Raw genomic sequence first — 14,141 nt, 5'->3', positions numbered from 1 at the left:
TGACTCCTCCATATATTAACCTTGGGCAAGTTAATTATCCACTCTAGAGAAGTCCTGGCAGGTGGCAAATTCCAGTGAATATTATCTGTCATCGTTTCCCAGAAGAAAGGGGCAAATCTCTTTGATCATGTACTGGGCCTATGGCCTCATTCCTTGGCAGAGATAAACAGTCCCAAAGTCACAGACTACTGACTTAAAAATGTGTAAAATGAAACCACTGATTTAATAAGCTCGGCGGCCTGACATGCTGTGGGCGATGGGTGGAAGAATAGACAACAGTGGGTGGGGTGAGAGTGAATTGCAGAGGCAGAAGGATTGCTACTCACAACTGGAAAGGAGTTTGGGTGGTTTAATGAGAGACAAACTGTCCTTTTCTGAGTAGCCTCCCTGAGGGCATGTTTGTGGGTTTGACAGCTCTTTATAGTAATAGATGTGCATAATAATACCTTGAATCATCAATAAAAGATCACATATATTCCAAGTAAGCAGTTCTGCCAGGCAAAGAGGTGCATAACGCCTTTTTAAAAGACCCCTGAGCTTAACTTTGGACGGCATCTCTTAGAGAAACTCAGTCTAAACTCTTACATGCCCCGGAGCAGCATGTCCTCAATTTTAGAAGTACATGGACCAAAAAGATGTTTTAAAAAATTGAAGACCATGACAGAGCTGCCAGCTTGTTATTTTGCCATGTAAAGAAACCAAGAAACTAACAAGAGAACCACCATCTGTTATCATCTTTCCACGAAAGGAAGGAAATTTTAACGTCGGAGAAAGTAGGAAAGTCACATGCTCAGAATAAAGGACAGTCCTTCAAATTGAACACATTTGGCATTGCAAAACACTTGCCGCATTTCATGACTTTTCTGACTTTGCTGCACCTTCTGGAAGTGTTGCTGTGTACCGAACAAATGGGCCTGGGGTTTAGAAACTACTGCTTTCTCGAGTGGAGGTTCTCCAAGCGTGGGCCCAGACCAGCAGTAGCACCCCTGGGAACTGGTTACAGATGCACATTCTCAGGTCCCACCCCAGGCCTAGTGAAGCAAAAATTGTGGAAGCAGGCCCAGCAACCTGTACTTTCACAAGCCCTCCATGTGATGCTGACACACCCAAGTTTGAGAAGAACCACGGTTGCAAAGCATCCCTTCTATTTTTTTTTTTCCTTTGGCTGTGCCTTGTGGCATGCAGGATCTTAGTTCCCTGACCAGGGATTGAACCTGTGCCCCCTGCATTGGGAGCATGGAGTCTTAACCACTGCACAGCTAGGGATGTCCCCCAAAGCATCCCTTCTAGATGGATGGCACATATGCTCTCCGGAAACCCTCCAATGACAGGATCCCAACCACCTCGCAAAGAAGCCTGTTTCAATGTGAGTCAGCTCAGGTGGTTAGAAACTCCTGGACGGGTCTCGATGGTCCCAGTTCTACCCTCTTGAGCCACCCAGAATGATTCTTCCCTGTCTCCTGGCACTTGACAACACACTGTCTACATTTGAAGGTGACGATTATAGCTCCCTTCTCAAGGTGAGCACAGCCACTGCTCATCAGTGGTCCTCACATGGCTCGATCTCTAGTCCTCTCATCAGCCTGGTTGCCCTCATGTGAAGGCCTCTTTATTCTCATTATTAACAACCACCATTTATTGAACACTTGATACTATGTGCCACACACTGCCTAGGGATATTCCATATCTCCTCATTGTTAATGTTCTCAACAACCCTGGGAAGTTGGTCTCTTATCTCCATTTTACAGAAAGAGTAAGTTCAGAGAGGTCAAGTAACTGCCCAATATCCCTCAGCTGGTGAGTGGCTGAGCCAGGATTCCACCACACTCAGGCCTGTGGCACTCCCGGTCTCATGTTCTTTCCACTGTATGAGGTTGCCCTTAAATTTCCATCAAAATCTTCTTATTTAAGGGGAGGCGGAACCAGGAAGAGGTAGCCATGAGGACAGAGTATGTAACAGGTGGGTAACAGTATGGACTCTGGAGTCAGACAAACCTGGGTTGAGTTCCATTTTCTGCAGTTGCTAATTGTATGAGCTGGCCTGTGTTTCCTAGTCTCTCTAAGCCTCAATTTCTTCATCTGTACAATGGGGATAATAACAGCATCCATTTAAGTCTGCTATGAGTAGTAAATGAATTTGTGCTTATAAAGCACTTAGCAAAGTGCCCAGTACTCAGTAAATATCTCTTATTATTACTGAGTAGATGTACTCAGCAATTATATAATTATAGCACAGATGGATCACATCCACATCCATCCACAGATGGATACACACGTGTACATTATAGCAATATAAACCATTGTCTCCTTTCCAACTCCACCGAACACCCATTTATTTCTGGCCCTGCATGATTTCAGCAACTTCCTGATTCCCTCCCTCCAGTTTCTCACTTTCGTAAGCTGACCTGCATACACTGATAGGTTACTCTTCCCAAAGCCCAGCTCTGATTATGTGTGCCATCTCCCTGTTGAAACACTATCTTCAAAGTAAGTCCAAGTTTCTCTTCCTGGCTTTCAAGGGTCTGCATACGATATGGCCCTAAGTTCCCACTCCCCCCTTGTCCCCACTATTGCCTGACATGGACTCTAGTTCCAGCTAAACTGATTTATGGGCCTTTCTTCATACATGAAGTTCCTTCTGCATTTTCTCCATCCAAAACGACCACCCATCTCCTTACCCTCCCTCCACCTCATGGCTTTCTGTCAAAGTTTTCAATCAAGTACTCTCTCATCTCCAAGAGATGCAGGCAACTTCTTCGTTTGAACTCATTTGGTCTTTATTTCTTGAATTAAAATAGTGTTAGGAAAGGAGCTTAGATTTTGCCACCAGATAGACCCCTGTTCAAATTTTGAATCTTCCTCTAGTGTCTCATGTCCCTGAGATTAAATGTCCTCATCTGTAAATTGGGGAAAATAAAATTACGGAGACTGAAGGAGACTGGCGAATATACGGCTCCGTCTCAGAGCCTGATTCAAGGACTTTTTCAGCGTCTCTTCCCTTCTCCTGTACGGGCATGACGCAGTTTAAATCCCCTATTTGTGGAGAGCGAGGACTTCACCTTCATTGTGTGGGTATCACTCACAGTCCTCAGAATAAATCTTTATAGACAGATACTCACTAAGGACATGTTGAACTGAACCCACTGCCTCTTATTCGCTAAGGGGTCCGTTCACTTAACCTCTCTGAGCGTCAGTACTCTTGTCCCTAAAGTTAGTGATATTAAAAAGAAATCTTTATGCTCCTTCCAGATATGCCATTCTTTCATTCATTCAATAAATATCTACTGAGCACTTACAATGTGTTAGACAATCTGCTAGGCTGTGGGAATGCCATGGGGAAGGTCAGATGTTCTATAATTAGAACTCTGGTCCACAGCAATGAAAACTCAGTCTAGCACTGGCTGTGGACTGGTGGAGCGTGGGCTCCACCAGCCTAGCAGTGCCGGGCTGCAGATGTCAGTAGGAGAGAGCAACGTGTGTAGGCAGCTTGGGAGAGCTGGAGCCTCCAGGAAGACAGTACTCTTTCATCGTAGGTTGGAAAACCTATCATTCCCCTTGGCATGGTGTTTCATAGGCGGCTGCCCATTAGTTGGGTATGAAAAAAATTTTAACGGCTTTACTGAGATAGAATTTACATATGATAAAATTTGCCTGTTTAAAGTGTACAGTTCAATGTCTTTTTAGTATATTTACAGAGTTGTGCAACCATCATCATATCTAATCTAATTAGAACATTTTGATTCCCCAGAAGAAACTGACAACTTTATCTTTGTAATACAGGTCAAGTGAATGAATAGCTTAGCCCAAGTCAAGTCCTGCCTTTCTTCACCAGCACAGAAATGTGTCTCAGATTGTTGTGGAGATGATAGGGTTGAGAAGTCAGAGTGTAGAAATATATATCTTAATTAGATCACTGGTATTCCTTTGATAAGCTGGCTTAAAACGTAACGTCAACCCCAGAGATCTGCAGCTTGGTTAAATGTGAAGTAAACATCCAGACACATGATCTTCTCCAAGCACAGCCCCTGCTCTACCAGCTCCATGGCTCCCTGCTGGCTACAAGCAGGTTCCTTAAGCTGGTATCACATGATGACCCAAGATGGGGCCAACCTACCCTTCCTGTTCCTCTCCGTCTCCTCCCAACATTTGCCCTCAATCCCTCTCTCTCCTCCCTCAGTCAAGTCAATTACCCCTTCTGTGTGCTGTCTTCACAGGCACCGCCCTGTAATAGCAAAGCCTTCTCCGGACCTGCCCCCCTCCCTACCCCAACTCTGGCTTCTCTTTACAGACATGCTCCTTGGGTAAGTTACACATACTTCTGCCCATTTCCTCATTCCTAATCCCACTGCAACCTCACTTAGGCTCCTGTGACCCGCTCCTAACGCTTGCATCGAGACCACCCATGACTTTAGAATTGCCTGACCCAGAGGGTCCCTTCAGGCCTCCTCCCTGCCGTCTTGGTCCTCTCTCCTTGAAACCCTGTCCCCCCGAGCCTGTGACCCATGCCCTCTTTCCACCAGTCTGCTCAGCCTCCCACCTGGCACTGCCCCCTCCCTCCCTCTTCCCAGCCTTGGTGGGGCTCAGGGACCCCTCCTTGGCCCATGGCTCTCCTGGTGCTCAACACCCCAGACCTGCTGTGACCTCACTCTTCACCCATACGCAGAGGCTCCCAAACCTTTCTGGGCACCAGGTGTCCGGGAAGACAGAAATGCCGTTCCCAAGCAAGACGCCTTGGCACTGACCTTGGCTCTGTGCAGGGTCTCTGGACTCAGGCTCGGATAAGCAGAGGATCGGAGGGGAACGTGGGCCAATTTACATAAGAATCCAGCACTGCTGGGGAGAAGAGGGCCCCCTCCTCAGCCCCTTCTCCTTGAGATCTGAAGGTAGAGACACCCAGCAGGTGGACCGCACGAGCTTGTCCCTGGTCCTGGAGCTGGTGGAAAGGGCAAAACCCTCAACCGACAGCTTGCCACAGGGATCCGGTGGACGAGCATCCACCGGGGGACAGGGAGGGCTTAGCTCTGCTCTTCTGTTTGGGGAAATGAAGGAGAGGGTTGTTGGCCTCTATGGGCTGCAGCTGGAGTGGTGTTGAACAGTGACACCATCTGACAGTGGTGAGTCATTACAACAGTGACGTAAGGACTTCAATCCTCCGAGTCCTTGGGTAGTTGGGAAGGAAACAGGTCTCTTAACAGAGAGATTTTGGACTTTCTGTTAAGAAAGGCAGGTGGGGGCTTGAGCAGTTAATGTGAAAAACAAAGATGTGACCACATTTGTACAGTGAGGAAGTGAGTGAGACATATCGGGCACACATATACAAACATACCCCCATTCTCATCCTGTATAGGCAATGCTACTGGACATCTCCTCTTGGAGTCCTGCGGGAACGCCAACCTCAGCATACCTGAAGTTCTTGCTGTTTAACCTCCCAAAGGCCCTATCCCGGAATGTGGCACAACCAATACAGTCCCCAAGCTGGAAGCATTGGAGTCACTCTTTAAAAGATAAACGACTATGCAAATGTCTTTTCATTATATAAGTAATGTCCACCATGGGAAAATTACAAAATGATCCCATTTTACAGATGTGGGAACTGAGGCCAGGAGAAGAGTCATCATGACTTCAAGAGCACACAACAAATACGAGGCATTCCTAGGTGCACACTGTTTATTCTAGAGGCGAGAACAAATGTTTGACATTTCTGGCTTTTTAAGGAGTCTCTTCAGATGCCAGTCTCCTTGGAGTGTGGTTAATCTGTTCATGTCCTGTGAATTCATTGAGGTCCGGTTTCAGTGTTGCTCCCAGGAAGACCGACTGTCCTGATGTCCTGACCCACGCTGGTACACTGATTCTCTAACAGATTCTATAAACGTCTTCTTGAGACCCTCCTGCTGGTGTCTGGAGACTTTGCATATTTCACCTTGTCTCATCCTTACTGTGATCCCATGAGTTTCATGAAATCCCTCTCTTTTTTTTTAAGATGAGGAAATTGAAGTTGAGAGAAGCTAAGCAAATTGCCAGCTCCCACGGCAGAATTCGAGTCAGACCTGTCTGACCGCGAGCCTGGGTCTTGTCCCTGGCCTTGCTCTGCTTGTCAGCCTTGGGCCTGGCTAGGAGGGGTACTCTGAGCACTGCTTCTCAAACTTGACTGTGCACTGGGAATCTTGCCAAGATGCAGATTCTGATTCAGGAGGTCGGGGTGGGATCAGAACGCCTGCATTTCTAACAAGCTCCCAAGGGATTCCAAAGCTTCTAGTCTGAGGACCACAGTTTGAGAAGCAGGAGTTCAGAGCACCCCTCTCATTCTGCAGCAGAAGAAACCAAAGCTTGGAGTAAAGCAACATACTTCAAGCCACATGGCAAGTTAGTGGACGGGGACAGGAGAAGGTTCAGGAACGTTGATTTCCAGTCCAGACCCTTTCCTATCCTGTGTCAGTTATTAAGTTATCGCCTCTCAGCTCCAACCCTGTCTTTCTACGCTTGGCTTTGGATACTGGAGATGGGATTCTGCAAACTACACTGTTCTGCTTTGCCCACTGGCCCTACATTAGGATCTGTGCATGTGCTCAAGACATGAGAGACAGAGAGAGAAAGAGAGAGACAGAGGCGGGGAGAGAGGGAGAAAGGCTGCTCAGCCATCAGTTGGAGTGGGGGAGGGGAAGGGCGAAGAAGGGACTTGCTCCCTCCTATTTGCTTCCAGAGGTGTCTGCCATCCTCTCCCTGTGAGCATAACCCGGCAGTGCTTCTATTGCAGTAGCAGTGCCTCCCTGTAGCAGCAGCTGGATCCAATCTGCAGTTTTCCCAGTCCTTGCAGAACATCCTCACAGGCACCAGCACCAGCAACCAGCCCCCCTTCCCCAGGGGTTGGGTCCCAGGCCCACAGGGCCCTCCTCCAAGTGTTTACTTTGAATAATTCCGACCTCTTCCCTTTGTCCCGCAGCCCTCGGAGTCAGCAGCTTCTCGCACTTCCTGCACTTACTCCCTCCTAAGTGTTTCCTTCTTGACTCTTCAGCTACCGAGTCAACAACATTAACTGACCTTATATTTCTTTATACTAAACTCTCTCTGTTAAAATAACTGGACCTTGGCCAAGATCCTCTATGATATATTAATTTAAAAATAAACAAAACATCCCATCTAGATTCTGAATTCCCGGAGGGCGGCCACTGGGTCATTATGATGAGTCTGGCGTCTATCGGAGTGAGTGCCTGGGCATAGCAGCAAATACACACATGCGCGCGCGCGCACACACACACACACACACACACACACACAGAATGGATGAAGCTGTTACACACTTTTCTTTTAATGCGAGACCCGTAGACAGACCTTAAAGTCCATGTTTTAGCATTAACAGGATTTGGGTTTCTAATCAGACTTTTTCAATTATTAGGCAAATTGCTTGCACTTCCTCTCCATTTCCTCCTCTGGAAAATGGAGGTAATACCCCCCTTTGGGTTGTTAGAATTAGAAATGAGGCAGGCAGAGAGCTGACACCATGCTTTGGAGAGCTGCCAGGACACAAGCTGTTAAAAGGGGATCAAGTCGATGTTCTAATCAGGTTCCAGCGGAGAAGAACAAGAAGCACATGGTGACCTAGGAAGGTTAAATCGTCCACGAGGATGAGATAAATGGGAGGTAATTTTCTGATGAGGTTAAGACGGGGAGGGAGTCGAGGCCTAAAGTCTCCTTGGAGAGGGTTTTGGGTTTATGAGGAGCCTGGTGAGCACCAAGCAGCCATTCAGGGCCCTCCACGTGCCAGGCCCAGTGCCAGGCTCTAGGGCTGCAGAGATGAATGGGACAGGCCTGTTGTCTTGGAAACACACAGGGCATCCAATCAATTCACTCAACTCACATCACAGAGGGTCTACTGGGGGCTGGGCCCTGAGCCAGTGGCTGGGCGGCAAAGGTAAATTAAAGTGGTCTCCGACCTGAGGAATTCAGAATTGAGTAAGAGGCAAGTGAGACCAAAAGGATAATAGGCACGTAAAGCTTGGAGGATGCCCTGCTGCTTAAATGGTCTTGCAGCCCCCATCTCCCTCTGCAGCCCATCCTGTTAACTCATGGCCATTGCAACCATATCCCTAAGGCTAAGCTCTGCTCTGAAAAAGAGCTTAGCAGGCGAGGACTCTGGTTCAGGGGACAGGCACATCTGGGCTCAAATTCTAGATCCTCATCTTGTCACCTGTGTGGCTTTGAGCAAGTCTAAGGCAGATTTCATCTGTAAAATGGGACAGTACACAACCTAACAGGGATGTGCTGGTAGTTAAGGGAGAGAAAGTGTGGAAAATGCTCAGCACAGGGACTTCCCTGGTGGCGCAGTGGTTAGGAATCCACCTGCCAACGCAGGGGACACAGGTTCAAGCCCTGGTTCGGGAAGATCCCACATGCCACGGAGCAACTAAGCCTGTGCACCACAACTACTGAGCCTGCGCTCTAGAGCCCGAGAGCCACAACAACTGAGCCCGCGTGCCACAACTACTGAAGCCCGTGCGCCTTCTGTGGCCTTGCTCAAGGCTGTGTAGTCTCCAAGCCAGGTTCTCCGGGCCTCCCAGAAATGCGGTGAGATACCCAAAATCCTTTAATATGTTCCTTTTCTGCTTAATTATCTGGAGTTGTGTTACGTTGCTTGCAAACACAGCTCACTGCCAATGTGTTGGACACTGCTGGGTTCTGGGGTACAGAGAGGAAGAAGGTGTGGTTCCTGCTCTCAGGGGTGACCAGTTTAGTGGTGGTCATAGCGTAATATGTAAATAAAGTCACTTTATATTTATTCATTCAACAGCTTTTTTGCAAGTCAGCTCTGTGGTGGGCATCCTGCAGCATGAACTGTACAATGGTCGAGGCTCAGAAATAAGGCAGAGAAGGGACAATAAATTTGCCTTTTCTTCCCATCCACCTGGGCCACGGGAAACCCTGCGTACTCCTCAAAGTGAGCTCAGTCACCAATGAAGTCCCCTTTGATCAGTGCCTCCTGCCCCACCTTCAGCTTCCAGCTGGGCTCTGTCACTCCTTCCTTTCAACCCTTGTGGCTCTTTCTACCTTTGTAAGAGATTGATCACACAGCCTGGGAGAGGAGTTCAGGGGAGATCAATCAATAGGACCAACGGGCCAAGCTCCATGCTAGACTCGGGGCAGACAGAACTAACAGTAGATGCTTGATACCTGGCAGCTCTGAGCTACCACATTACAGGCGTTATCTCGTTTCTTCTCCCAACAAGTCGAGGAATAGGTGCTACTCATCTAATTTTATGGATGAAGTGTGGAGAAGTCTGGCTCAGAGTTACGGAGCCATTTAAAGGCAGAGCCAGGATTTGAAACCAGGCCACTTTGACTTTAGGACCCACTACGTCAGGTAGTTCAGGTGAAGCGAGGAGCCATGCTGCCTACCTGTGTGCTCTGAGCACGCTTTCCTGGCTGTTCAATGTGCTCCTCGTGGACGGGGAGCCCTGTTTAGTATCCACACAACACTCTATGTGTACCGACCGTCTGGCTGATACAGCCACAGAAAGTCCTGTAGGAAACCCACCAGAGAAAGATTTGCATTGACACATCTGGGGACAAACTGTATTGGGAAAGCTGATTTTGTTAACAACTGAACAGGAGTTGAGAAAGCGAGGAGGACTCAGCACTCTAAAACTCTTTGAATGAGCTTTGGATACAATGATGATGATGGTGGTGGAACTGGTGGTAGAAGTGATGGCAGTGGTAATGATGGCGGTGGTGGTGATGGTCATGATGGGGGTAATTGAGAGGTTAATGGAGGTGTTGGTAGTAGTGATGTTGGTGGTGGTGGTGGTGAAGCTCATGGTGATGCTGATAGTGTTGGTAGTGGCGGCTGTGGTGGTGATGGTGGTGGTGACAGTGCTGATGACAGTGGCAGTGATGTTTGTGTTGATGGCGATAGTGGCAATGGTAATGGTTGTGATTGTGATGATGGTGGTGACGGTAGAGGAGGTGGTGGTGATTATGGTGATGCTGGTGATGGTTGTGGTGATGATGGTGGTAATTGTGGTGGTGGTGGTGATGGTGGTACTTGTGGTAGTGATGTTGTGATAGTAGTTATGATGGTTGTATGATTGTGGTGTGACGGTGGTGGAGGTGGTGATGTCGATGGCGATCACAGTGACGATGATGATCATGGTGAAGGCATAGAAATGGAAAGAGCACAGGACTGAGGATTCAGACTGACCTGATTTTAAAGCCCAGCTCCACTATTTACTTGCTCTATTACTTGGAGCAAGTTAATACTTCTTTCTTTGAGTCCCACTTTCTTCATCTGTCAAATGAGAGGACTAAACTGAATCCATTCATTTATTCTATCATCAAACATTTATTGAGCATTAGTAGGTGACCAGTAGTGTATGGTTGCTAGGGATTCAACAGACTTGTAGTTCAATAAAGTTATCAGAGGGCATAGAACCAATTGTGTGTATAATCAGTACAAAAAGCACTGAAATAGAACACAGAAGAGTGAATGATAAGTGTTCATTCTGGAGTGGGAATGGGTGGTGTTTCGCAGAGGTGACCTGGGCCATGTAGGAGGGCATAATCCCATTAGGCAGAGGAGGGGGTCGGCTTCCAGTGGCCCTGCCTGAGCAAAGGTGCAGAGGTGTGAGGGGCTGGGAGGGCGGTGAACTCTCCAGACTGATGAAGACAGGGCTCAGGTGGGAGAGGCCAAATCTTGATCGGGCCCCAAATAATAGATTTCAGCTCTTCTCCAAGGTTAGCCCCCTATGATGGTGTTAATCTCAGCCTGTTGAGTTCCTGAGGTCCTGCAGGCATAAATAATAGTTTGCTGCTGAAGGTAGAGAGAATGTTACCAACTATCAGATAACACAGCTGGGCATTCCAGCATTCCAGAGGCTGATGGCCAGAGGTCAGGACATGCCCAAGGCTGTTGCTACTATTTATCTCCACTGGAGAGAGAGAGAAAGAGAAACAGAGACCTCAACCTTTCAACCTTACAGCTGGCTTGAGATTTAATCATACACATTCAACTGCACGTGAAATTCAGCTGTGTCAGTCAGGCTCTCCCTCCCTCCCTTCCTTCCTTCTCTCTCTCTTTCTCAAACTCAGAAATGGGTCCTGGCTAATCCAAGAGGAAAAGGAATCTATGGAGTGTATCAGGAAGCTGTAAGACATGATGGGATGGCTTGAGAGCCAGACTTTGAAAGGAAGTAAGGGAGGCCAAGCACACTGAAGATGCTGCCCACGAAGTGTCTGCTGAGGGATGAAGCCTTCTTGGACACTTGCTGCCGGGCCACTGAAGACCTCACCCCCGTCTTCAAGAATCCCTAATGACCAGATGTCTTTCAAAGGTCAAAGCCAGGAAGGAGCAGCTAATCAGCTACACTTAGAATGTGTGCCCACACTCCAGTGCCAAGGGGCTGGATGGGACTCTCTCCTCCTTAGGTTTCCTGTCTGTTTCTCCCTGCTTGGGAGTCCCTACAATATAGGAAGGATGTTCAGATGCTGGACAACTGTTGGATTTTTAGTATTCATGCTTGTTAATTTTATACTGAATGTGCACACAAGGTGACTACATCAGATAGATTATCATTATTCACTTAAAAGACAAATAATAATCACTTGACTCCCCACACCCCAATTCTCACCCTTGGGGTAATATAATGAGAGTCAGAAAAATCTCCTGTGTATACAAAATCTGTTTCATAAATGAGGAATGAATGAAAAATGAAGTTTCTCTGCTTACAGAGGGGAAGGAGGCAGCTGTCCACTGTCCCTCCTGGAAGGGTCTCCTCGGAAACTGAATGGGCCTGAGTCCTCACTGCAGCCCTGTGGTATGTAAGTCTGCCCGGCAGAGACTGAGTACCTGAGAAACTCCATTCTCCCTGGAAATGTAAACACATTCGTCCACGATTAGGTGCATCTCTCTGGAGTTCTCTCATCTACACTTTTGTAAATAACTTTAAGTTTTGCTCTTAGGTCTGGCCCAGGTTTCAGGAAAATTTGTTCAGAAAGCCCTAATGGTGCAGAAACACACAGATATTTTTCATATGCTCTGTAGCAACCAAAGTGACAGATGTTTGCCACATCCATGAACATTCACTAACACCCACATTGTGTCAGGCTCTGTGATGGCACTAGGGGCGGGCAAGGAGCAAGCCGTGGCCCCTGTCTTCACGGAGTACTCAGCTCCAAAGGGAGAAGAGGCACGGTCCCAGACCCAGTTCAAGAGTCCCCACCCCTACATCTGCTCAGCTCGCGTGCCTTGCTTCCTGTCCAGAGTGGCCTTAGTAACAAGTCCCACCTTACGTTGGCCTTAAAGCCTGGACACTCATCACAGACCTAGAAGCCCCCATGTCAGCGCCAGCTGACAAAGAGAGACTACTGCTTCTGCCCACTAGCTGGCCTGGACCGAAACTTCAGAGGCCCTGGCTTTCTCAGCAGCTTCCTGGGGGGCCAAGTAGTGCAAGCTGGCCGTGCAGGGGGCTAGTGCCCATGGGGTGGACTTTGACCACAGAGAGCAAGAGATGGAAATAAACCAGCAACTAAATTGCTTGCCCCACTCCTCCAACTCCAGGGCTGTTTAAGAAGCAGTGAATCCTAGTCTGCTCGAGCTGCCGTAACAAAATCCCATAGACTGGGTGAGTGGAAACAACAGAAATTTATTTATTATTTATTGGCCGTGTTGTGCGGCTTGTGAGGATCTTAGCTGCCCAACCAGAAATTGAACCCAGACCCTCGGCAGTGAGAGTGCAGAGCCCTAACCACTGGACCACCAGGGAATTCCCCAAACAACAGAAATTTACTTCTCACATTTCTGGAGGCAGGAAGTCTAAGATCAAGGTGCCGGCATGGTCGGGTTCTGGTGAGGGCTCTCTTCCTGGCTTGCAGACGGCCGCTTTCCAAGAAGACTACCTCACCATTCATTCATTCATTCACTCATTCATCCATCTCTGAGCCAACATCAGGAGACTCCCAGGCCTGGCTGGGCCCCAGGTGAACCAGACCAGCCTGCCCTCTCCACACAGTGTGAGAAGCTCTGACTGACCATCTGCAAGGGGCAGGAGGCACAGAGTAGGACAGGAGTCGCTGGGAGTGGCAGGGGGTGAGCGGTGGTCAGGGGGACGTCGTAGAGAGTGGGTGAGCGGAGGTGGTCTGGGCAAAGGAAACTGCCTGTGCAAACAGAGATGAGGGAGAGAAGCCAGGGGTTCAGGAGGGCTACTGTGAAGTGTGAGGGGGTGATGGGAGGGGCCAGGTCCTGGGAACACTTTGGGTGAGGTACCTGGACTATTTCCTGTGGGAGGCTTCTGAGAGATAAAGAGGAGGGACAGTGACAGGCCCCCAGCATCAGGTAGGGAGACCAGCAAGAAAACAATGAGATTACACATTGTCAGTCCCAGGCTGAGGAGCTGGGGCTGGAATCAAAAGTTCTAGGGAGGAACTAGAACCCTCCTGGGGTTTCCTGCAACACAGAGGTACCTGGGCAACATTAAGTAGTGATGCCTGTCTGTATGCATGCATGAATTCTGGGTGGATGGACCCTGCTCTTCCCTCTGGTAACCCTTGCCCTGAGCTGGTACTTTCCAGGGAAAAGGGCAGAACAGAGCAAAGCTCTTTCCCTCTTGCTCATGAGACCCGTCCCAGGCTTGAAAAATGGCGTGAATGAGGTCTACGTTCCTGGAACCCAGGAGGATGGACAAATGTACTTACTCTGATGGAAAAGAAGCGGAGCTGTGAGACCTTGGGCAAGTCCTTTCACCTCTCTGGGCCTCAGTTTCCTCTCCTGTACAGCAAGGAAATTATATCTGTCATGCGGTTGTTGTGATGATAAATTTGGTCTGTGAAGCATCCAGCCCACCTTGGATACCTAAATATGGCTAGCTCTGACCCCTTCCGCTCCTTCGTTCTCTCCCATCCCCACCCACATCAGCAATGCTGGCCGCTGGCTGGGTGGTGACTCAGCTAAAGTGCCTGCAGCCCCTGACTCCTTTATGCACCAATCGATGCATGGACCACCCCGCCCTCCCTCACTGGGCTGTGATGGGGAGGTTTGGAGCTCTGGCCTTCCAGGCATCTGGGGCTGGGCTCCACATGCACACCCCAACCCCCAAGAACCTTTGGTGATTCGTTTTCAAAGCCACTTCAGTGTTCATTTTAGGGAGACGAAGGGG

This window comes from Globicephala melas, chromosome 1 (assembly GCF_963455315.2).
Source record: "Globicephala melas chromosome 1, mGloMel1.2, whole genome shotgun sequence".
NCBI classification, from domain to species: domain Eukaryota; kingdom Metazoa; phylum Chordata; class Mammalia; order Artiodactyla; family Delphinidae; genus Globicephala; species Globicephala melas.
Note: the sequence above shows the minus strand (reverse complement) of the source record.